The sequence below is a fragment of the Athene noctua genome, chromosome 2 (genome assembly GCF_965140245.1).
Source record: "Athene noctua chromosome 2, bAthNoc1.hap1.1, whole genome shotgun sequence".
NCBI classification, from domain to species: Eukaryota; Metazoa; Chordata; class Aves; order Strigiformes; family Strigidae; genus Athene; species Athene noctua.
Genome location: NC_134038.1, coordinates 134278110 through 134304333, shown reverse-complemented (window position 1 = coordinate 134304333; position 26224 = coordinate 134278110).

Genomic DNA, 26224 nt, shown 5'->3' with positions numbered 1-26224 from the left:
TGAGACCAAAAAAAAAAAAAATCCTAAAAACTACTAGTCTTGTTCCTTACAAAAATGTTGCATGTAAAATTATGAAAAAATTTTTAAGTCAACTCATTGCTCTAATCCAGTGGTAAAGGAGAACTGAGAATATTTAAAATATTTTAATTGTGACATGGCCCTACTGAATGCAGAGAAGGTACAAGGTTCTTGGCCTTATTTCTTTGCCTTCCATTATTACTTAGTTTCATTCTGCTATTCCCATGCATGTCATTAGGCTGGAGTGCTACTTAGTATTTCTCTGACTTCTGGCTCATTATTGTTATATCTCTGCCTTCAGCCATAAAATAATAACCAATTGTCTTAATTCTCAATCTTTGAAGTTTTTCTTTTGTTTTTCCATCACTTCCCCTCTGGTAGTTTGCTTCCTTTACTTTGTTCATACACTTCTAATTAAAGTACTTGTTATTTTGATCCAAGTCACAGCCCTTGCAAATTTTCTTTCCTATTCAGATCCATTTGGAGTTCACCTATAAAGGATTCCTCGTCTGTCAGTTCACAATCTTATCTTCTCTCATGAACCATCCTCAGACCCCACTCTACCCCCGCCTTCCATTCTGATTATGTTAGGCACAGGCTATTTGTCTTCACTTACAAGGCCTTTAGTGGCTTATGCCTACCTTAACAAAAGGTAGTTTTATACCTACACCTAATATTCTATATTTAGAGCTCTTGTTCTGTATAATCTGTTTGATACAAAGGCAAGTACCTATTCGTATGATCTATATCTAATCAAGCCATGATGACATTTTATAATGTGTAGGTTTAGATTTTAAAGAAAAGCTTTTGGACTTTTAGCACATAGTGCTCCTATATTCTATTAAAATTCCTCAGGAAACATCTACAAAGTTACTCTATTACCTTCATTCAAATCTTTCCTTCAACTATCTACAAAAAGACAGCAATTACCACAGAAATCAGAACCTGTTTTCTTGCATCTTCCCGCATACCTGTGCTTATTTGTTTTTAAAATACAAACTTTCTTTTAGGGGTGGGGGGAAATGAGCTCCATGTTCTGTGGTATTAGGGCATCTAGCACAATGGGGATTCTGGTACACAGCTACATAATTTAAATGTTACAGCAACGGAAGTACATCCATGTAACTTTATGTTGGCAGGTGCATTTATAGCCCACTGATGATTACATTGCATGTCCCATCTGTACAGGATCTACCGGGAACATGAACCCAGCTAGAGGACTTACTTTGTCACAGTTTCAGCTTCCTGTTCTGAAACTTTTTTGTTCATTCACTCTTCTGTTGGCCTAGACAACAACTATGACATACAGTGGGATTTCACTTAATCCTCATTCTCCCCCACAATCGCCTGCAAAAAAGGGGTGAGGCAAAAAACCCTAATCTCAAACCCAGCAACCTTAGAAGCTTTTTGTGGAAGTGCTGAATAGACTGAGATCAGATCCTTCCTTTCTGTCCTGTATATCGCAGGGAAGCTGGCCTTCTGAATTTTTTATACTTAATTTTTTTTTGCCAGTGATATGATCCAGAATCAGGAAGAAAGAGGCAAAAATCCTACAGTCTGAGTTTTCAGGTAAATGTACAAGGATCTTTACCCTAATTGTGATATGGGCATGCAAGATCAGAGCTTAAAGGCCAGACATGACCACCTGAGTTCACAAAAATAGATTAATTGCTCAGAGTGTCTCCCTATAGCCTACAGGGTGGCACAGTAGTGCTGATTTCTGGAATGGAGCATATACTTCTCTCTTTTGATATGCTTTATCTGCTGTTTTGCCTCTGTGACTGCTTTGTTTTCATTCCTCCAGTGAAAAGCTGCATTGTTAAGGCTCATTCCAGAACTGTAGTGGGGGAAGTCTGCAAGAATAAAGTCATATATATATTAAAAATAAAGAGAAATAACTAAATGTAGTTTGTCATAACTTCCAGTAAGCTACCTCAGTTTTGTTGCTCCCACCTGTTATTTCCCATTGGTGCTCGCCCAGGCAAGATGTGTTCAGGGATTAAAGAGAGAAAGTAAGATTACTTGGAGTCAGGGGAAATTAATGTGTTATTTGCAACAGAGCTGAAGTGTAGTGCATTGTATAGACGGTAGCTTTAATTAAAACCTTTATTTCAGAAATAAAAGAGGTAGGTTGAAGTCCACATGAAAGAAAAGAGGGGGGGGGAAAAGTTGCATTGTCTTGCATTTTTCTGTTTTAGAGACTGCCTACAAGCTGAAGGCAATCTCTGTACCATGCTGCACTTGGTATATCACAAGCTCTGCAGTCAGGTGAAGGGAACACTTGCTGGCTGTAGCCTCCTGAATTGCCTGCCTATGTAATAGCCTGGATTTATGCAACTTTCTCAGCTGGCTTTGTGAAGAAAATACTAATTACTCCACCCCCCTCTCTAATGTGCTCTCCTGCCCTGCTATCTTTTAATAAAACTTAGGAAAATAATTGAATCATAGTTTAAGGGTTACTCTTGGTATTTCATGCCATCCTGAGCAAAGACTTTCAGGGTGTTTTGCATCACTGTATGTAGCTGCAGTCCTCACTGCTTTATATTTCCTGCATAGCTAATTCTTCTCCTTCTAGAACCACTTAACATAGGAACTAAAACTTCAAAGAAGAACTTCTTGTAAAGTATTTCTTTATCACATGTTTTTGAGCAGGAAAATGGACAAGTTTCACCTTCCACTCATTTGCTGGCCAGATAGTATGTACAGAGGGAGCTAAGTACTGGAAGTGTTAAATAGTTTACTTCTCCCAAGATTCCCAAGATAATTTTTTATTTATTGCTGCCTGTTCCATGAAAGAAGGTATAGAGGAAATGTCACTATTGCTACCTTATGCATTTCCTTTAGAGAAATTACAACATTTGGACTGGAATCTCATTCATTGTAATGTAAATCCACAGCCAATGGCTAAATTGTTCTAGATTTTACATGAGATTGGAATCTGACCTGGAATGTTAGTTAAGTAAGATCAACATAAAGAATTGTTCTGAAAAATATTTCAGACTGCATCTAGCCATCTGGATTGAGTCTACAGCCATCAATGTGTTTTGCAGATGTGAGAAGAAATTCCAGATTCTGGGAGCTGTACTGGCAATGGTCATACTTGAGTGGTCCTTCCTTTCAGCAGTAGTCTGACTTGCAAAGTTTGGCTCCCATCCCCAAGGTAACCTACCTGTTTTAGGAGAGATCTTTTGTTCAGTGGACCTGTTCTCCTTGAGAAGCAATGCTTGTTCAGTTCCATACAGAATTATTTATCAGTTATGTCAGAAATGCTTTAGTAAAGTGAAACTGTGTTAAATACATGACCTGTGTTTTTTAAAATAAGAAAAATATCTAGCCCTTACAAAAGGGTTCTCATCATGTATGTTGGGGAAGAGAAAAGCCAAATGAAAATTCTGGTAGCACGGTCTAAAATAAACTTAAGTCACTTTTTTTTTTGTTTTCTTTTTTTTTTTTACATTACATAGAAAATATAGAACCGTTTGCCTTTGACTCTAGATAATAAACTCTTGAGAGACTTCTCATCCTCATTAAGAAATTATTTAGCTCTTACTTAGGCAAAATTCTTTTGGGCAATGTGGTGATCTCACAACAGCTACATTTGTTGTATGAAGTTTATTTCAAAGAGGGACTCCTTGTTGATGTACACAGAGTGCAAGTGTATTTAAAGTTTGCTTGAGGAAGGGATACAAAAGCTTTACTGAAGATTTTAAAATTTCACAGTTAGAGTTTTATAGAAAGGGCATTACCAAGACAACTCTTTATTAATAAACAGAACAAAAAGCAATAGCCTGCAAAATACGCAAGACAAGGCTGATTTTGCCAATTAAACACCTACTTCACCACAGGCAACTAGGACTTGGGACCTAGCCTGAGATAATGTGGCTTTGCTTGTTCTTTCACTCCCTGTGAGCATTTGTTCATTTACTGCCATGCAGATAATGCATTGCATTTCACAGCACAGCAAGTTTAATCAGGACATGTCATCATTAATTTGTACTGATATGCACTGATGGACAGGGTTTTCCAGGAGCATGACTAGCTGTTTATCAAATGATCGTCAATTCTGGAGAAGAAATGGTGCAATCCCCCTGTTGTTTTACAGCATCTGTCTTATCACCTGCTCACAGGAGCACCTTTTTTTTTTTTTCCTCCTTCTCTGGGTTTCCCTTTGTAGCTGTCACTTGTAGACAGCTTAATTTATTTCTGCTGATTTCTAATTCCATTAGGAGAGATGTCTAAAAGACACGCTTGATTTATTGAACCATGTTGTGGAACTGAAATGGTTAATGATGGCAAGACAAGACTAAGTACTACAATCTGCATTTGATTTCTGATGCTTTCTTGTTATTTACAAAGTGTCTCTTTGAGTACCATAAATAATTTACAGTTCAAAGTGAATATTTCTAAGTGCTAGAAAGACAGCTTCACATTTATTTCATTTGCTAATGTTTCCACAATATCATGCAAAGTCTAAAAAAATGTCTTATTGCTCTATAGTTTAACAGAAGAGCTATTAGATTAGCTCAGAAACTCAAAAGGACTCATAGCAGCAGGTTAAGGAGAGGTATTAGTTTTTCAGTTTTGCATTCCCTACTACGGTAAAATTCTAATTCCAAGCACAGAGGATTTTACCTGACTAAGGAAAGCAGGGTTAACCTTTTAGCATGCAAAACTTGTTATCTCGCAAGTGCATTGTTTTATTGCTTTGGGGAGTCACACAGTGGGAATAACTCTGAAAACTAATCCTAGAGAATAATGATTTCATTTTAGTTGGACATACTGTGAATTGTTTGTAACAGGTAGAAGTAACACACATGACTTCCAAAATGAAATCATAATTACAAATACTTGCAGGTAAAAAAATGCCATAGAAATCAAAAGGTTTATCACTGATATGCAGTTAGGCACATCAATTTTAAACTCTTTCTGTTCTTGTTACTATCATATAGCCTAAGCCAAGTTCAGGGATCTTCTAGAAGCAGTGACCAGTTGAATACTTTGACTACTTTACCTGTAAAATATTTATAAGTTTCAATGTCTAGTTCTTTTTGAAGCTGATCATCCCAGATGTTACTGGCATAGAGCGAGGAAGAAACAACAAAAAAGCAACACATTAATATTGGGGACTAAAAGCAAAAGCATAAACTAAAAAAAAAAAAGAACATAGAAAGCTTATTCTTAAAAAATTGAACTTAATATTTAGATAGTAATTATCCCATCTCAAGATAAGTGACCTCACTGGAAGAATTGCTAAGAGAGATCAAACCCCACCCCTCATTTTTTGATAAAAAGATAAATATATCTGTCTCATACTTGCAGGCCAAATAATCACTCTAATGGACATCAAATTTCAGCTGAAATAAGACATGAGCTATATCTGTAAATGATATCTAATGTTTGAAATTATACATAATTTTGATACTATAGTATCAAATATTGAAAAAATCAAATATTTGCAGAATTTTTGTAAAGAGAGGGAAGATGTTAAGGATCTTTCTATATTCAGTTTATTCTTACAAAACAGTCTGAGCATTACCTGCAGTAACTTACAAAAAACTTAATCATTCTGATGTATTTATTATCTGTCATGATTTATGCACTATCTTTTCATTTTGAATGATAGACATTTATTTTGCCTGCTGAAGCAGATTAAAGGATTGTTACATTCACTATTGAAATTAGTCTCTGATGTTTAACGACTTCACACTGTAGTGTAAAAGGGGGAAGGGGAAAACAAGCAATGCCCAGAAGGAATTTTAGGGAAATAGATACTAACTCATCAGATTGACATTTCGGCACTGGGGACAGGTTCTTAGCTGACGTAAATAGGAGTAGTTGCCTCAGAGTCAGTGGAGTTGATTTATTACCAGCTGAAAGCCTAGCACTAGACCGACAATGTCCCAGCCCCTGTGAAAGGACATGTACTATTCTCAGTGAATACAAATGGAGTGGGCCTTTTAAACGGGTCTGAGTGGAGGTTTTGTAGTCTATGTGATTTGGCAAGTGGTCCATTTTCTGAAGCCTGAAACGATTTGCAAATCTGGAGAAAGAATTCAACTAGAGGAGGGGAGGAGGAAAGAAAAAGACAAGATTTCTGGTAAATGAAACTGTAAGGACAGGGTTCCTGTGCAACCCTTCCATCAAGTAGGATGGAGCAAAGGGCACTTCCATAGTGAGAGTCAGCCTCAAACCCTGTCTGCCTGAAGGGACCTGTGCTCTCATCCTCCAGTTTCTACATGAGCTATCTCACAAAGCCTAATATACTGAGGTGGAGGGTATCCTTTCCTTTCAAAGTTGCAGTTTAAATATACTTTGGAGCACGCCTAGAGGGTGTTTTCTGGGAAGGAATTAGTAAATAGGGTGTGTGTTTCATGGGGAATAAATGCCTTAGGGCAAGGACTTGGATTTCTCTCTGAACTGATGGGTTTCACTGAAGTTTTAACTGACAGATGATGAAATGAGGAATTTGCTAATTTGTGGCAGGCTAAGAAGGTGCTTTGTACAAAGCCCCCAGCCTTACCTCCCAGGGCCTCCATTCCCTCCAGGATGGTTAAGCAAGAGTGCACAGGAGAGGAGCAAAATGGCTGTGGCACATTAGACACTTAAGTTGCAAGTGCTCGGCTGTAGTTAAAGTACCCTAGTGCATTGAATGAGATTCTTCAGTAATATGTTTGATGTAGATATTGATAAATTCTAAGTTTTCTCACGTGTATTTGATGCCATTGTCCTTCATAATACCTTAGTTTAATAACAGAAACCAAGTGTGTGAAGTGGGGAAATATTGCTTGTGAAATGTTTAGATTCTTCAACTTTTAAATCAGTAGTTATTTGTCAACATTTCACAAAAAATATGCAGATTATTGAATCTGATCCTTTTTTCAGCTGACGACATTTAAACAAAAGAATAATATTTTATAAAACATAAATATATAACTATATATATGCATATATATGAACTGAAAAGTAGCAGTTGTAAGGTTAAAGGTAACAACTAATTAAGCGGTGCAGTTTCAGTGACTGTCTTTAAGTCCAATTTTTCCTCCCTTTAGAATAATCTTTACTGAATTGATAATGTCTTCATAACTAAGGGTGCAAAGCAGTGCTCTTAAAAAAAAAAAAAAAAAAAAAAAAAAAAAAAAAAAGGTGTAAAATGCCAGAAATCCTTAAGCTGTATATTCATAATCTGAAATGTGGTTAGAATGGCAAGCAGCTTTAATGATAATGTTAATTCCCCTCCCTCCTGCCCCCCATCTCTGCTAACATTCAAATCCACTATTTCTTCTGGATTTGATTTGGCAGTCGCTTCCCACTCAATATGAAGGCGTGTGAGAGAGAAAAATCAGTCTGCTAGCATACTATATTGGACCCAATTTCTTACTCATCTCATGGCACTAAGACTTCTTTTATCTGCAGGAATGCCAACTGATAGAGCAAATGACAGATGAAGCAGTCACTTGTAGCAGTTTGGCTACAGAATTTGGGATACTTTTTTCCCCATTGTGAAATGCCCTTTGGTATTGGTAAAAAAAGATTCCAAACCAATCCCCCTAAAACCCCCACCCTTGAAAAAAACAGTCACATTTTCAAAGGCACCCAAATGAGTTGACATCTAAATCTCAGATTCCTTTGTAACATTGAATGAGAGCACCACATATATTTTTTTCTATATACACAAATTGTTGACAGCCACCAATCACTGATTTGTTAAAGGAAAAGAGTGGAGTCTCCTTAGTTTCTCAGAGGCTTGGGTAACTCTTATTAACTGACAGGTTTTTTTTACTAGTTCACCAACATGTTGAATGCCATGAGAATTATACTGCAGCATAGAGAATACATACTTTTTTTTAAAAAAAAAAAAATAGTAGGACTGTAGCTTGATCTTTTCCTGTCCTAAATTCTTTTAAATTTATTCAAAAGATTTCTCCCTTAACATTTTTAGGACTTCTGATTTTCTCAAAAAATAAATTACTTGTTGAAAAGCTTTCATAGTAAGCTTTCATTTTTATTTTTATTAGCAATGTACTTCCTGCTAATTTTCATTAAATACTATTGCACAAAATCAAAAATTAGAATCACAGTATAATTTAGATAGATACCTCTGGAGATCATATGGTCTTAGCCTCCTGCTTAAAACAGGTCTGCAGGCCTAACATCTCTGAGGTTAGACCAAGGCCTCATCCAGTTGAGTTTTGAATAACTGCAAGGACAGCGATTCTACTTTGTCTCCACGGCAGTGTCTGACCATCATCTTTGGGAAGATCTCTTCCTAGTGTCTTAACTGGAAATTCACTTCATGCACATTATGTCTTTTGTCTCTTCCTGCTCTGTAGGCTAAACTGATCAGCCTGTAGTTCCCTAGATCTGCCCTTCTTGAAAACAGGTGTGACATCTGCTTGTCTCCAGTCCTGAGAGCTCCCACATATGCTAGTCCATTCAGAGATTGCAAAGTGCATCTCAGTTAAACTTGCTGGCTCCCTCAGCAGCCTCTGAGATCATTCAGTCTGGTCCCATAGAATTCTATGTCCAATTTGTTTTGAGTTTTTCACTCTTCATTTTAAAATAAATATATTTCCCAACACTGTTCCCCAGAACTTAGAAGGCAAACCTGAAAGAAGCCTTTACAAGTTAAAGCAAAGAAGTCATGTTCCTCATAATTTTCTTGTCTTCTGCCATTAACTTCTCTGCCCCATTCAGCAATGAGCCTGTATTTAGTGTTTCTTCCAAGACAAAAAAAGGTTCTTAAAGCTTTTTGCATCTCCTGCCATCTGAGCTTTGGCCTTCCTAATTTTACTACTGAATGCCCAGAAAATGTTTTTTATAACATTTTTTTGGTAGCCCAACATTGCTTCTGCTTTCTGCACAATCCCTTGTAGCATTTGAGTTCAGTCAGGATTTCTCTGTTCAGCCAAACTGTTTTCCTGTGCTTGACATTGGAATGGACACTTCTTGTGCTTTGAAGAGACTGTTGAAGGTCAACCAGCTCTCTTGGCCCCCTTTGTCCTTCAAGTCTTTTGCCCATGTGATTCTGCCTACAAGTTTGACTTGACTATTTGACTTCCTCATGTTTTTCAGAATCTTAAACTCTACTGTCTCCTGTTCAGTTCTGCCAAGGTTACCCTTGACTACCACATTCCCGAACAGTTCTTTTATTTGTAAGTAGCAGCTCTGCCAGCAAGGCATACCTTCCCTGCATCTTCACCGCCTGTGCAAAAAATTGTCCCTGACACACTCCATAAATCTTGTGGATTCTTTGTGTCTTGAGATGTCCCTGTTCCAGCAGATACCAGTGTGGTTCAAGTCTTCCTTGAGAAACAGGACCTGCAGTTACAAGGCTTCTCCCCCTTTTTTTTGAGAAGACTTTGTCCACTACGACTTTATCAAATAGTCTGTCATCCATCCATTGCAGTCCTCCAGTTATGGTGTAATCTCCTGTCATGTCAAAGTGCAATCTTTGACTGTCTCCAAAACTTTTTTTTGTTACTGAAATGTAGAGCACAAATTACTTATTTTACCTATTTGTTTGTATGTTTACCTTCCTTACCCTTTCAGAAAAACAGCTTACTCAGGTTGGGACTTGCTTTAAATGTTAAAATCTATGCACTTTGCTGTCTGGGATGCTGCTTAATGTGTTTAAAGTTTTAATATGATTTGAATTCCCTGAGTTTGTAGAAGGATGCAGCCTAAATTTTCTGAATGATTGGAATTCTTCAGTGACTAGTTCTCCTCGAAAGGACCTATACATAACTGATGTGAGATTGGGAAAGAATATCTTATTTCAGAGAGCCACAGGAGGCACCATGTTCATGAGTGACCGCAGGGACAATAACAGTATAGGAACCAGGATATGGCAATAACAGTATAGGAACAGGGATATGGCATTGCAGTTGGTCTCTCGCACCAGGCTAGCTGCAGGTTCCAGTCAACAAATTATACGGTTCAGGTAAAGATCTTCTGTTCTATAAGGTATGGCTATATTATGCCTTGAAAAACAATATCCTATCTCATGTCATGAAAACATAAGTTGTAAAGATATTCTTTTGTTTTACTGGAATTTATTCTTCATCTTCATGTGAAACAACACAAAAACCTACTCCAGATTGTTTCACAAAACAAAATGAGACCAACAAGATGAGCTTGTTCTGTCTTGAAGGAACCAAAATACTTTCATATACAAGTTCACAGCAGAATAACTGAACTTTGAAGAAACCAAGAAATGGCAGTTTCATAATCCTGTGTTTATGTTCCTTTTACCTATTCTGTTGCTCAAAGCTTTCACCTAGCAGTTGCTGAACATCTAGAAAAAGCTGAGTGATCTCTTGGAGTAGCAAAATGTATTCAATTATGTTGCAAAGACCGGCAGCAGTCTAAGGCAAGAGTTGACTCTGCAAATCTTAGTGTAAAATTCACTTGCAGGCCTCTAAATATACAGACCTCATAGATGATATTTCCAATGGATTCTTGAACTCTGGACATGACAGTATCCTTGTTACTTGTCTTCACTGAGTGGAAAATTCTGCTGCTTTTTGAGCAAACTCCCCTTTGTTGGGATTGTCTTTTCTTTTAAATACTTCAAATAAAATGTCAAATATTTCATCAGCTTGCTAAAATTAGTGCAAGCTCATTGCTAGCTATGGTGATGGTAGCTTGGTAGATAATTTTAACAGAGCATTTAAGTATGTGAATGCTCTCATTGAAGACAATGGGTCTATCACCATTCTTAAAGTTCAATATGTTTTTATGTATTTTGCTGTAACGGGGTGGTTCTTTTTAGATAAATTTCAGGACCCAAATTTTTGTAAGTAATCAGAAGGTACTCAGCTACTACAGATAAAAATAGCAATAATTCTTTTTTCCCCTTCTGTAGAGGAAATAGCTCAATTAGCTATTTTTATTTGGTTGCTTGTATACATGAGAGAGTAGTTACCATCCGTGCAGAAGTTAGATCCATCCAAGACAGTGAGTCCAGCGAACTTCATCATCAAATGCTACCCCTCTATCAAGGTCTCGAGACAGTTTTTGATGTCTAGGAATTTATGGATTGGTGAAGTGGTGAATCGTCGCTCAGGTCAATTTTGTCTCCGTTTTTACAGATTTAAAGGACTCTCTGAGGGCTTTGTTTAGAACGAAATTTCCTTGCATTTCAACTGAGACAAAAACCCCGTTTTTTTATCCTTTTAGACTTCATCTCCGTGGATTAGGTACACAGCATGAATAGGAATACACATTAACTGTCTGAGCAAAGTTAAATCAAATGGGGTTAAGCCAAATAAAACAGGGTTATTAGACAAAGATAAGAAATACAGGTTAAATTCATCTAGCATCAGTCAAATGAAGCTGGGACCCTGAATGTTTATATGTTGATAAATAACTGATAGGGGTGAAAAAGAAAGAGTTAATCATTAGACTAATTTAGTGTTCTTACCTATGTCTTTGACTTAGATCTGTTTACTATTATAGCAGTGGGGACTTATTCCAGCCTATTTCTGACTTTGAAATGGAATGCATGTTGGTTCAGTAAGAAATGCAGGTAACATCCAGCAAATTTTTGAGAATATAATGAAGGTTCTTCTAGTTTTCTGAAACCGGAAGCAAAACAGAATAGTAAAAAAACTGGAAGACAAGCTTCCCAGAAGGTGCACAAGAGACCTCAGGGACAATATCTGAGTTGTTTGGAAGCCCATATGATTAAAAAATTAAACAAGCAGCCTACCAAAACAATAAGGCAAAGATCAGAGAGAAAACTAAAGCTTAGACTTTTTAGGCATGAGAACAAACTACTCCGCTATTCTTACTCTCATTTCTATAACCTCTTGTCTGGTGTACTGTCTGGAACCCTTTAATTCACAAACATCTGGCAATAAAACTTAAAGATTACCTTTCAGGTTTTCATCGCTTTTAGCCTCTAAGTCTTTGAGCACTCTGCTTCCTTGTCTTTCCAGGAATAAATCTAAGGCTTTTTGAAATTTTTTTGCAAAAGTTCATGGAATTGGATTTCACTTTTGTGTAACAACACAGATATTTAATCACTGCAAATGAGTTCCAGGTGTTGTACTCTTCACTGCACAGGCTAAGAATCTCTTTCTGGAATAAGTACACCTCAGCGTTTTTGTTACAGTATATACTATTTGTTTCTGTGTAAAAATGTTCATTTTATTTCTCACCCCCAATCAATTGGTGGTAGCATTTAACTATTCTGGGTTTTTTCATCAAAGATGTCTCTCTTCCTCATACAAAATTTTATTAGTTCCTTATGGATCCAATAAAATGAGTTATACTTTGTGTTTCTTTAGAATATTATTTAATTTTGTCATTTAATAGATGAAGTCTTACAGTTTCAAAGAAGTTGAAATTATTTGAGAATAAAAATCTAGAAAAATTGCAATATTAATAAATAGCTGTTTTCTAATAAGAAAATGTAGTCTTTGACCCCCATGTCTGTATCTCTTAAAATTTAATGTTCCTTTAAAATAAAAAGTATTACAATTCTGGAAACTGTTGGGGAGGATGTACATTCTCTACTTTTTTTTTTAAATTGAGCCTTAGCACTACTGAATAGGAACATTCATCCTTGGAATTATCTGTTACTTATTTCATCCCTTTTGTTTCAGAATCAGCTGCAGATTATTCTTTTTCTCAAGCAAATTTTTAAGAACTGTGTTGATTAGCTTGTTTATTATATGACTCAGTATTGTTTCTGCTCTGAATTTTAGCAGCTCTCTTTGGTCACTGGAAGAGAGCTAAGCCCTGTAGTGCAGTCCAGCTGCTGTCTCGCCATTTTGTACACTACATGCTCCACAAACAGGAGGTAAATCCTGAAAAGGAGCAGTGCTCTGAGGGAACCGATGGACTTCTGGCATGGAATAGACTGAAGATCTATGGGATTTGATTCTCTTCAGTACAAATATATATATATATATTTTTTTTTTTTCTTTTTAATCACTCTTCTAGGTACAAATTACAATTTGACCAGCATAAGGAACATCTTAGCTCATAGCAATTGATAACAAACTACAGCCCATCATTTTTCTTCCTACTCCCACATCCAATGAGGAAGGAAAACATTACATGGCTTCTTTGTGCGAACAGGTTTCTCTCTGATGTACTTGGCCCACTATTCGAGGCAGTGAGCAGAAGTGAAGCCAAAGTGATTCCTTTTCTTTACTTCATTTGGTCCTTTCCCAGCTTTTTATCACTGGAGTCAGAAATCTAATGTTGCTGAGGGAGGGGAGTGCTCTTTCCCTGGATAACGTAATAAAAGCAATGACAGTCTCTCTTTCTGTTATAGAGACAGTGGACTTGTCCTCCCTTGCATTTTTAACTAGTCAACCAGAATCTGGGAAGGATAGGAAAACGACCTGCGAAAACAAAGGACTCGGGGTTTTGCCCTGAGCTTCCGTCAGGTCAGGAGCATAAATAGCACTTCAATAAGGGAGTACAATAAAAACAGCACTCTGTTCACTATTTGCTCTTTGAGATACTCAGATACTCATGCTGTTTACCTCTGAAGTGTGTGTGTGTGGCATGTGTGAGTGTTTTTTTGAGGGGGGAGGAATCATAGAGGCAGCTTTTCTTTCTCTCAGTGAATAATTAGAAGTTCGACTGGTCATATCATGGGCTCCAGGAGAGGACAGACAGATGCTGGGGGAGCAGAGGTGACTGCCCCTGTCAGTGTGGCTGTGATAACAGAGACAGATATGCTCAACCAGGTGGCGTTTACTAACACGTTTTCTGGTGTTCCAGCAGAATGGGCTTGTCCATTCACCTTACATTATGTTATGAGTAACAATTAAGTTTGCATTAGGTTTCTCAATTGTTTGGGATTTTTTAATACATCAGTGCTTTAAACATTTTGTTAATCTAATCCAACATCTATTATTGAATTTTCAGTTTCCAAACCTGATCTCCATTCTCAGACTTTTCTGTCAATGCATTTAGCACATAAGAAAACCACATTTTCACTCATCTCTATCTTAATTTAGAACACAGTGTACTTTTGATCTTGATTTGTTCCTTTTCTTAACTTAAAAACCCAAGCATTTTATTCTCATTTTTCTTTCTGGTTTGTTTTACTTTTTTTCACCTGCCTGTAAGTGGCTTTTTTTGTTCTCATGACTTAAAATGCATCATATTGTGATACTGTTTGTTTTCTATCATCTGTGTATGCATTTAGGCCTTGAGAAAAGTGACTACTAGACCATCCTGTGAAAGGGAAGGTTTCTGACAAGCCATAAAGCAGGTAAAAACAACAGAAACCCTCTTCTATTGCATATCACTTAAGAGTTAATTGTTGGGACGTTTCTAAGATTTTGCTTTATCTTGCTTGTGGACATTAGATATATAAATGATGGCTACTTTGACTGAAGCAAACTAACACGCTTGACTCGTATCTATAATGAAGTCTTACCTGTCAAAAGGAATTTAGATTTTTTTCATGCCAGCCAATAGATCTAAATTCATCTGGTGTAATTTCATTCAGCAGTTCAGGAAAAGATCATTGATTACTCATTCTTCAAAAATTCCCTGTTGTGCTACTTGTAGTAGTTTACACCTTGATATTTTTTTGTATTCAAGAAACTATTTCTGGTTCTAATATGAATACTATATTACTGTCAGCTTAGCACTTTTTTTTAACTTTTAAATTTTTTTCTGGCTTTCACGAAAGAAATGTGTATATGTTTGTGTTTATTGTACTCTAATATATGCACCCAGAGAGTTAATAGTGCAACCTACTGTATAAGACTAGGAAGTTGTAAGAATTAAAAGAGAAGGCAGCCAGTAGCTTTATAGAGAAAAACCTAGAGTTAACAGTGGATAATAAGTTGATGACAACTCTGATAAAATGATTCAAACATTTTACCTTTAAACAAAATGCAATACCAATTGGGCTGGTTTGAGACACCTTAGCTTTCTTGTTTTTCTCTGCAAACTAACTAAACCTCTCACATTACTACATTTTTCAGTACATTGCAGTGTCCACCTAAATGATTTGTCTATGAATAAGAAATCAAAGGGTGTTTATCAGCAGCTGACTAGAATTATTCCTAAAGATTTTTACTCCTTCAAACGGCATAATTATCACCATTTAACTTTTAGTTTGAAAACATATATCCTTGGTTAAAATAAGCACGGTGAACTTCTGCAGTTATATGTCTGTTTTGAATTAAATAATTCCAAAAAGTTATGTTCTTTAATGATAATTTCTGATACCTGTTTTCAGAGGGTTTTTTGTAACTTCTACTATATTAACACTTCTCTTTTTAACGATCATTTATAAAAACACATTGTATACTTAATCTTCTAAAGCAGTTTTACACAATCTTACACAGATCTTTTCCAATTCAACAAGTGTACCATACATTTTTATTTATTAAGAATGCACCTATTCATTTCTTTGGTAATTTCTTTAGTTTGCAGACTGAGGAACTGCTATACTGTATTTATCACTCTGTAGTGGTATCTACTGGCTTCCTTCCTGCTTTCTACATCAATAGGACCATTAGACAAATTTAGTTTTTACTTCCCTTTTTTGGTGATGATGATAACCAAGGAGGACATAGTCTGACTTTTGGATTCCTGGCTGACTCTGGCATCTATTTTATTTTGAGTCAAGTACAGTTGATGTGCAAAATGCTACACAGAAAAGAACTGAGAACTTCAGAATCTTTAGTGTTCAGACTTTAAATATAGATTCTCTCTATTTGCTGAGAATAGCCATACTAGGTTGATAGCTGCTACTTAGTAGGTCAGAAGAAAGAAAGATCTCCCAATCTCTATAGCTTTTGTATTTAAGGTCGTTGAATCCTAAGTATTCTGGATATACAGAACATTTCCTAAAGTCACTGGAAAGTGAAACATGGGGATGAGTTGGGTCTAGTGGATTCCTTGTTTTGAAACAATCACAAGGAAGAGCACTTCCTCAGTCTGCAAACTAAACATTTTCCTCTGGACATCTAGATCTTCTGTAAAATTAAGTTATTAGACTGCACAGATACAGCTCACTTATTCCTTGTGTATATGGGCAACACACAATAGCCTAGTGAGCCCTGTTGTAGTCTGCTTTAGTTCAGAAATTTTACCAACCAGAATATTTCTGAGAATAGAAATATACTATGTGAGTGTACCTTTTATTGGTTCCCTGAAAGAGGGCAAGAACATGCCCTTGGACAGCACTGTTGACTCTAGTATCTGCTATAGTGGGTCACCTAATTGTAAGGAAAAGGTAACAGCACTAGTGTGAGTGAGGATGCAAGTTCCCTGGACAAACAGAAGTTTGTGCATGTGTCAGCATAATAACCACCATTTTCACACAGTTCAGTTCCACTTCTTATGACAGTGAACCTACCAATAGTGTTGGTTATATATAATATATATACACCAGCTGAGGAAACTATTCCTTAAAGCAGTGATACTTACATTGTTTGTGGAGGATTTTGGAGAAGAGCTTGTATTGCCAGCAACACAGGAGAAGGGAGATTTCTTCTTGGAAAGGAAAATATGCTTTCCTGAGATTTCTCTTGCGATACACTGATTTATAGATAGACTTCAATGAAAAATTCAGCCACAAGATTTCTATGCTATGGTATTTCCAAGAAAGTTAATCATGTTAGAAAAACTCTACCTATTATAAACAAGTTATGTTGTTCTCATTATAAAAGTGACACATATATGTGCCATTCATACTCCTACAGCCCAAGAACACGTTGGACCCAGAAACAATGGACATAACAGTGACTCTCTTAAAGTTTTGACAGCATTTGGCAAATTTTGTACTCCAAGTGCAGGCACAATAGATATTGGTACTACTTCAGTTCAAGCTGTTGGTCTTGGGTACAAACTGGCCACTAGCTGTTGAATATTAAGCACGTCAAGACCCAGGTTAATATTGCCAAAGACAAAAATGTAATGAACTTTTAATGTAACAAAAAACCCAACCAAACCCCCAAAACCAAACCCTTGGAGAAAAAAAAAAAATCTAAAACGATGCTATCTTATGAGATGAGGAATAGAAGAAAAATAATCTTTTTTTACTCTTAGATGTTCTTCGAAGTACTTGTCCTCAGTGATTGGAAACTGTCTCAGACTTCACTTCTCTACAATATGCTAAGTAAATTAGTTTGGTAACGAATGTGTAAAGAACAACTGAGTACTTATGCAATGTGACGTGTTGCCCTAGAACTAAACTAAATACCTCTACAAGTATTTCAGTTTAGAAGTACAGTTTCACCTAACATTTCAAATGTCTAACAATGCATCTAAACATTTAAACGAGAACTAAGTGACATTTAAATTTAAGCAATTAAAAGAGAATACCTAACAACAACTATGTGTGTCTGTCTAAAACACTTTGTTATGTTGTTATTATTTTTGTGGAGTTGTACACTATGCAGCAGTGGGATGCCCATACAGGATGGGAGGATGTGTTCAGTAGAGCCTATCTAGTAGCAATGGAAAGGTGTGCTTTCAAAGCAAACACTTCATTTACTTGCCATCAGACTGTGACACATACTTCAACTCTGGTTTTGTGAACTCCCCATATGTTTTGATTGTTATCACCTAATGGTCTATATTTGGTACCTCAAAGCAGAGATAGAAAGTGCTCAAACCACAGAATATATGCTCTATATGAAAGGCCTTTCCTTTTTTAATTCCTTATTTTTTAAACCTACCACTTATGGATGTACAGCTTATTTCACTACTTGTGCAAGATTTATTTTGTTGAGTTAGAAACTTAGCAACAATCTAGCATGATTGGGTTTTTTTTTCCCCTTTTTATTCCTTTTAATGCTTTTTGTTCAAAGAGAAACATGTTCTACTTGAATTTTTTTTTTTTTTTCACTGTGATATGGAAGGTGGATCCAGGTACCTTTTTGTTCTTATGGGTTTCACTACTTAAAGCAGAAGAGTCATTGTCTGTACTGTTATTTTGTCTATATTTCATGATCTTTGATCTTTCAACCTTTACTCTGTTGCAAATCAAGTTTCCTCTAGTACAAACAGCTCCTGAAGCATCCACTTTGGCCATATTCAACCTACATGGGTTTCTCAAGGATGTTCACCCTGTGGTTTCACAGATTCTGAAACGGGAAACAATTTAGTGAACTCTATTCACTGGAAGAGTCAAATGCCCGCTGCTTAGAAAAAGACAACTGACCTAACACACATTACCATCCAAATGGAAATAAAACCTTGGGCCTGCGGCTCAGTAACTTTTATTGTCTTTGTTATAGTATTAAACATGTTATTTTCTGCTGGTCCTTTACTTTTTTCACAACACTACTCCTTTCAATGTGTGTTTTATATAACAAAGTTGAAATTTTAATTTTAAATCTATACACAATTTATACATAATTATGGACTGATATGCATAACTTGTTCTCTCATTCTCTGTGCATTGGGGAAAGGAGGTAGGGTAAATTAAATGTGTAGTTCCAGTTAACAAGCTCAGGAGTCATAATCTTGAAGTTACCATTTAAGCTATGTGAATGATGAGAATATATGCAACTTTGAAAATAAAAGCAGCTTCTTTCAAAGCAGCTTTTTTTTTCTTATCACTGAAGTGGTGAAGAATAAAGCAGGAGGTTTTTTCCAGAAATGCATATGTACACTTTCCCTCTGCTAGAGGCAGGAACAGAACTTTCAGAGATTCATAACTATTGTTTCATCACTATACATTTCAGTTAATAAATACTGCTTATCGATGAAACCTCAGGCAGGCAGTCAATAATGGTTGAATATTAGGTAAGACTATGATGATTGTCTTGATAAATTTATAGGGTGGTGGTAAAAACAACAAAAAACTCTGAAGGCTAAAGAGAAGGGTTTTTAGCATTCTGTAGAGATTAGAGCCAAGTCATTCACTGGAAAACAGGTAGTTGCTTACCCCATTGGGAGACCTAATACTAAAATCCCACATAACTCTTTAGAAATGTTAAAGAACAGTCATGTCAATGGTATTATTTTGTCCTAAAGATTCTTGCTTAGTTCTGTATATGATTTTACTTTTACTTGTTAGTCCCTTTGAAAAGCAAGATAAATGTCTAGCTAACAAAAATCTGTAAGTTACACCTTGCACCAGATGAAGTTTCTTTTAAAAATTCCAAATGTTACACATGGTACCTTAGAGCTAGATACATGCCAAGCTGTGCTTTAACAGATTGTGAACTTAGTACATGAGAAAGTAGAGCAACAGCAGAAGTCACCTTCTGAGGTGTGTTTAGACCATGTAGAACCCCTTGTTTCTAGTTCTGTGCTTTAAACTTAAAACTTTTTTCCTCTATTTATAGTAGTGGATATATATTAAAGCTACTTTTTCTTTCTTTATTGTACCTAACAGGCAAATTATCTATTTCTTCATAGAGTTGAGTGCAAGTTAGACAAAGAAAAAAAATCTAAACTTACATGTTTGAAAATGTAGACAAGAAAGAGAATTTCTAATTTGTCCTCCTGCAGTATAGGGTCACACTTAAGAGATTTGCTATCATACTGGATTTTTTTTTTCCCTTCTTTTGGGTTCGTAGCCATTTGATCTTGCTGCCAATGTTAGAGAATCCTTATTTATCCTCTGTCTGTAATGGGTAGCAAATGTAACATTGTCTAGAGCTCATCTCTGTTTTTCCTGGAAAGTTAGCAGCACAACAAATAATCTAATGCAGAGCAGCCTTTCTGTCCATCTCTCAAATGTTTTCAGAAACTTCTCATTGCTCACCTGTTTTGACTTCCTTCTCAGCAAGTTGTGGATAGCAGAATATGAATTAGTGTTGCTTTGTGCCTGAGCACCCTTCTTGACTTTACGGTTCCATCAGGAAGTTGTAAATGACTTGTGCAAAATAGTATTTTCAAGTGTAGAAAGGTCCGGAAACCTGCTTGTTGTACCAGCACCAAGATAAAACTAGTTCAGGTCCTGTAAAATGGATAACTGAGATCCATGTAGATTTCTTTATAATTAGCTTTATAATTATAATTTTAAATTATCATGATCATTGACTCTCAAGCACCAGGATTGCTAAAATACAATCGTTCCTAGGAATGGAGGAAAAAACATATGCTCAATTTTTTGGTAAATCTGAACATCTCTGAACTACATAATGAGAATATCCAAGTATCATTTAGTCATTAATTACTAATGTCTTCATAAATATGAAAAACTGGAGTCCTATTAGTTACCATTCCCTGTTTGCATAATCTTCAGAGGACATAAAGGGTTTCTTGAGGGGGGAAAAAGCCTAGAGACGAAGGCCATTTAGAATGAAGCTAACCATTGTATTAAAAGGCACATATTTCTACCATTTAGAATGGGCCACCTAAAAATATTATGAGGTGTTTTTTAATCTGTTTTGCACATTTTTATCAACTATTATCAACCAGTTGTTTCTGTACATCTTTTTTACTTGGTCCTAGAGGTCATTCAGTGAAATATATTCATGCTTATTTTCTTGGATACGCAGGATTACTTTACAAATATATAAGTAGTTATCTACCTTAAAACATATAGCGTAGGAAACATGGGAATGCCTACATTCCAGCACATGAAAATAATGAACCTGTTAAAGGTATAATTTTGGAGTCTGTCCACAGAAGACGATGTCTACTTGATAAAAAGAAGTTCATGGCTATTTGCAGCTGTGGCATTTCTCTCTCTCTCTCTCTCTCTCTCTCTCTCTCTCTCTCTCTCTCTGCTTTTTATCCCTCTTTTGTTTTGTTTTGGGTTTTTTTTTTTCCCCTTTGTGTTGTTGAAAGGTAGCAATATATTACAGCATTTTCTGGTATGATGATGTTACTCTGAATCAATAAATGAAACCTCATGTTACACAAAGGATACTGAGCAATTTTATTTTATAATAGGTTGCAGAAAGTGACCACACTTTGCATTTCCTGCCCTTACAGTGGTTTTTGGCTTTCAAAGTCTCCATCAATATAAAGTAAGAGTCAAGTGAGATACAGCACGCAGTGAAGAGACATGAAAACTAACAATATGGCAGGAAGCAGACAGATCTATACCGAGGTTCAGGTTACAGTCATACCTCTGTCTCCATGTATGTTGTTTCACCACCCCCAAATGCTGGAGGCTGCTGCATACTGAGGAAACTATCCGTATCTGAGACAGGTGCTCTATTGGAAGAATAGCACTCACAGATCTCCACTAGGCTTTGCATTACCACATCACATTTAACTAACTAGTAAAATACCCTGAAGTAAAATTAAATTAAAGATCTCACTTAAGCCAGGGAAGGTGAGGAGTTTCAGGGTTAATTTGCTGCATGGTATTTCATTATTTCAAAGATAACCTTCAGCTCTTACAGAAGATCAGTTATGGCTAGCTTGCTCTTTGACATTGTAGAAGCTTTGAATGAGTCTGTGGCTTAAGCAGAATTTCTTTTCTTTTGGACAAAGTAAATTTACATTATTTTCAAAGAGTTTGTACACCAACTTCTATTGGCTGAGATGCATTATGTATAGTATTATGGGAGCAGCAAACAGACTCACCATCTCTCTCTCTTTATTTGAATGGGTGAGATAAAAGTTGTGAAATTCTATCTCCCCCTTTAGTTTTAGAAAATCATAACAAAGATGCAGGAAGCCACCTTGGAGTGCAGAAGGAAGTTTTTACTTACCTTCTATTTTCTTCATGTAATTTTGTATGTGTGTAACCCAAACCACAATCTATCACTCGGGGTTTCTACTGCAGAAGCAAAAAAAGCCCTCTTTCTGGAAAAAAATGAGCACCTGCTATCTGTTCATAACTGACAGAAAATATTGGAAACATAAAGCAAGTTTTCATACTGAACTTTTCCATTTCTGTTGTTTAGATAAGCTATTAACATAGCCTATCTAAATATGCCAGATATTTACATTCTAAATATGAAAGAAGATGTTAAAAATGTCATCTGCTTTTTTCCTTTCCATTCAGTAGCCACATTATGTATAGACTTTTTCCATTGACATCCAAATGGTTGAGAAGTCAAAGGAAGTGTAGGAGGCAGGGATCTATGACAATATCTGTGGAAGTATGTGAACTCTGTAATTGGCATCCTCAGTGGAAGTTTAAAAGTCACTTTTCAGAAGTGTAAGATACATTCATTAACATGTATGGAATACATCTATGGATAGACTTGTCTCATGTAATTTTGAATAATTACTGCATGTCTTTGACATTTAAATCATATAATGTATAAAAGCTCATAAAAATATCTATAGTGCATACATGTTAGCTTTGTTTAAAATGCTCACCTTTCACTATATATCTTTTGTACCTCTTAGAACTTTATCTTAATAAATTCAGTTGCATGAAGAGTGCTTTGGACCTTGACCATTCATGTGAGTAAAGCTACTGACAATGCATAACCAATGGTTACTCTGTATGGCTAAAAGGTGAAGAAATGAAGTAAGGAAAGAAAAAGTGTGTTTAATTTATTTTATATCTTTAAGAAGCTGGTGCAGAGTAAACATAATACTGCATTTGACTGATCTACAGTTGGAAAGATGTCAGTAGAAAGCAATCGTAGAATAAAATCCTATTTTTGACTAATAATTGGCTTCCTGAAATTTAAAGCAACGGCCATATGAAAAACAAAACTTCTGTAGAAGATGACGAGGGTAATGCTGATAATACAAAAATTGTCTAATTGCATGTACTGTTAAGGAGTTGCTTCTAATAAATACTAATTTATGACTTCAAGTTATAGTTTCTTTTGTAGTTCACAACCGCAATAACGTCTTTGATTCATTTACATTATTACATCTCAAATATTTTGTTCTAAAAAAAAGTTGAGAATGTAGCTTTTATCTACATGTTACTTTATTTAAAATCCCATATGCAGCTAATGCTGATCTTAATTTGAATGCAGGTAGCTATAAAAAAAGCTACAGTCATTATACCTGATACTTAACCTTTGTTTCTGTAGTTAGGAGATGATACCTACATAATCAACAAGAAAATATGGTGAAGATTGTATAACTATTAGATAAGTTTGTGTTTGCCTTCATGGAAGAACCTATGTCTAGATAATTATGGTCTCCTTTCATTATTATTCTCAATACATGACTGTAGACTATTGACATTGGAATGACTACTGTTTCATATTTCTATCTGCAGTATTTCCCCTCGTGTTTTACCCAGTGTCCTGGTTCAGCTAGGATAGGGTTAAGTTTCCCCAGCAGTGGGGAGGGGGGCTCTAGCCAGGTTATTAAATACCATGCTGATGTCAGGTCCAGACACCCAAGTGCGGGAAGAGCAGGGACAGCTTTTGTTCATCGTTGCTACCCTTCGCTGCTCTATCCTTGTGGTATATCTCTGTATATCTCTTGTCCTGTTCATTGTTATTACTGTTTATTGTTATTGCTATTGTTGTTATTCAGTTTATTATTTGTTACACTGTTGTATTATATTTTTCCTTATCCCAAACTTGGGGTTTGTATCTCACTGCCTGCCCCGTCTGGGCTGAGGGTGGGGGAGGGACAACGACAGTGTGGTCTCAGGTCCCGGCAGGGCCTAACCCACTGAAATGCTGGGGTTTCAACCCCAAGCCCCAAATTAAGGTTGACCTATGGGTGATTCCCACAGCCCTTCACAAAGGGGGGGTGAGTTTGCCTTTAGGCTTCCCTCCAGGGTGGTGCCGGCCTGGCAGGGAGAGCCATTGGGTAAGTGAGCCCCAGGTGTCTGCATTAAGTAAACAAAGGTCAGGTGTCCCACTGAGGGATAAAAGCTGGGACCACTTGCAGGAAGGGGCAGTGTCTGTCTGTGAGGTGGATGCACTCTGCAGAGTTTCCTGTTGGGGAAGGACCTCCTGCCTCCCTGGGACTGGGCTCCAGTCAGGTCTGGCTTTTGTAAATGTGGGCTGTGTAGAGATCCAGTACGTGGCTTCCTTGGTCTTATGTATTTGGATTGTTGACTTGGTTATCTCCTGTCCCTTCTATGGGAGACTGCATGTTATCATTTATTCCACCCATTATTGGTTGTGCGGTGTCATTGTTGGGGTCAGTGGGATTGATGCCAATTATGTATAATCTGACTGACTTGTTTGTACCCCCAGCGCTCACCTGTGTACCAAATACAATTTGGTTATTGGTTCATCTTTATGCTGGCTGTGTCCTTTATGCTAGGCCTAATAATTGGCAAAACAACCACCGCACCCAGTTACCTTTACTCTAGAGGGCTATAGGATGAGTTGTGTGCAAAAAGGGAAGAATTAAAGTTGTTTAGTTTAGAGAACAGAAGATTCCAGAGAAATGTTAGGGATCCTGTATGTAAAACTGATGCTAAAAGGAAAAGAATAAGCTCTTTTCTCTGAATAGGGCAAGAAGTGGTGTGATTAGTCTGACCATTGAGAATAATCTTACTGTAAAAGAAAGTTAAGTACAGGAGTAGTTTGCCTAGGGAGATTGCAGAGTCTCTGTTGATGGAAGACTTTTAGGAGCTGTTTAGACAAATGGTGTGCGTTTTCTGTCATGTGTGGCTTGGGTCTGGGGATGGACTAGATGGCCTCCTGAGGTGTACTGCAGCCCTGTTTTTCCATTCCCTCTATAAAGCTTCCCAGACATGTTCCAGGACCCTTACTAAAAATCTATTAAAATAATTACAATCACTTTACACAGCAAACCACATCTTTTAATTTTTTCAGAGATGGCTTTATTGTGGCCTGATAAGGTTTTATTAAATTGATCCTTGTCATTTATCATTCACCATCTATTTCTCTCCTAAGTGTTTGCCTATCGATTCATTTGTTACTTAAATTTCACCAAATAATAAGAAAAAAGTAGTCATATTCCTCAGTCTACAGAGCAACAAAAAACTGTAACGGATATCTGTAGCATGTCCTTCCATTCCTATCACGTTTTTATGTTGATGAATCTATTCAGCATTTTCAGTGGTCTAGTCAGTATTGTGATCGGACCTGAGTAGTCCCTCAGATCTCACAGTATGGAGGACTTGTGGCATGCAGTTAACATTAGATACCCTTGACAGGATTTACACAACCTCCACCACCCCTGAGAGCAAAGTACTTAGATTTAGCTATACTTGAGGCCTTTACAATATCAGAAGTTTTAGTCCTTTTAATTGCACAGTCATTTGCTATCTGTAATGTTTATATGAATTTCTTAAAAATAAGTATATTGTACAGTAGCCCTATGAACACTAGAAAGGGAGAAAAAGCCAAGAACAATTTGTCTCAGCTAGCTACTAAAACTCAAAAATAGCAGAAAAATCTCAGCTGAAATCAGCTTTAGATTTTATAAATCAGTGAGTTGAAAAGCATTTAAGAATCCCTCATAATTTTTTTCCATGTGGAGACTGTGATAAACATTTTACACTGAAAAGGATGGAAACAAATTCTGTTTTGCAAAGATAAGGATTAATTTAAAAGACAATTGAGTAGAAACTTACCAGAATTTTGTGACATTATTTTATTTTGGCATTTCTTGTCCTTCTTGTCTCTTATGGTTTGAGTATCTGGTCTCTAAGACTGGCACCTTCAGTCCTGAAATCAAAACCAAGCACAAAGAGTTATGTGTTCCTCCCATTACAAAGACAGATGTATTTTAGGGTTTTGCCTGAACTAGGCATAACTTGCATCATATGTTTACAATAGCAGTATGTAATTACACTAGTAATATTTGCATTAGCAATAAAATTTGAGTCAGTGAGATCTTATTTTTGTGATGTGTGGAGACTGTAGAAACCCAACATTACCATCAGTCAGTCACACACCTGAAAACTGAGTGCACCCTGTTATGGATCCTGTAAAGACTTAAAGAAATTCTTGTGGATTTGTTATTCACAGTTAACAAGTCCTGTAACCCCAAACAGGTATTTTACAGGCATTTGATTGTTCTAATACAACATAACCTTCCAGGAAAACTTGTTATTCTGAATTGAGTTACTGAAGGTTGAAATGTTAACTAATAAAGCAGCTTTGCCTTAAAAATTGCTATGGAACATTTCTATAGAGTCATTCATTAGTGTGTGTTATATCTATACAAAAATCAACTCTACTTTGTTTACCTGTGTGGCAATATATTGTATATTTCCTGAAGGCTTTCCTTGGGAATAATGGATGCAAAGCAGAAAAATGGAACATTGAGTTTAGAGGTGTTGAAATTTGCGTTGAAGTATATTGACATGGTATAATCTATAGTGATTATTAGTTTGCAACATGAATAGACACTCATGAGATAAGAACATATATGTCTAACACATCTATGCTGTTTT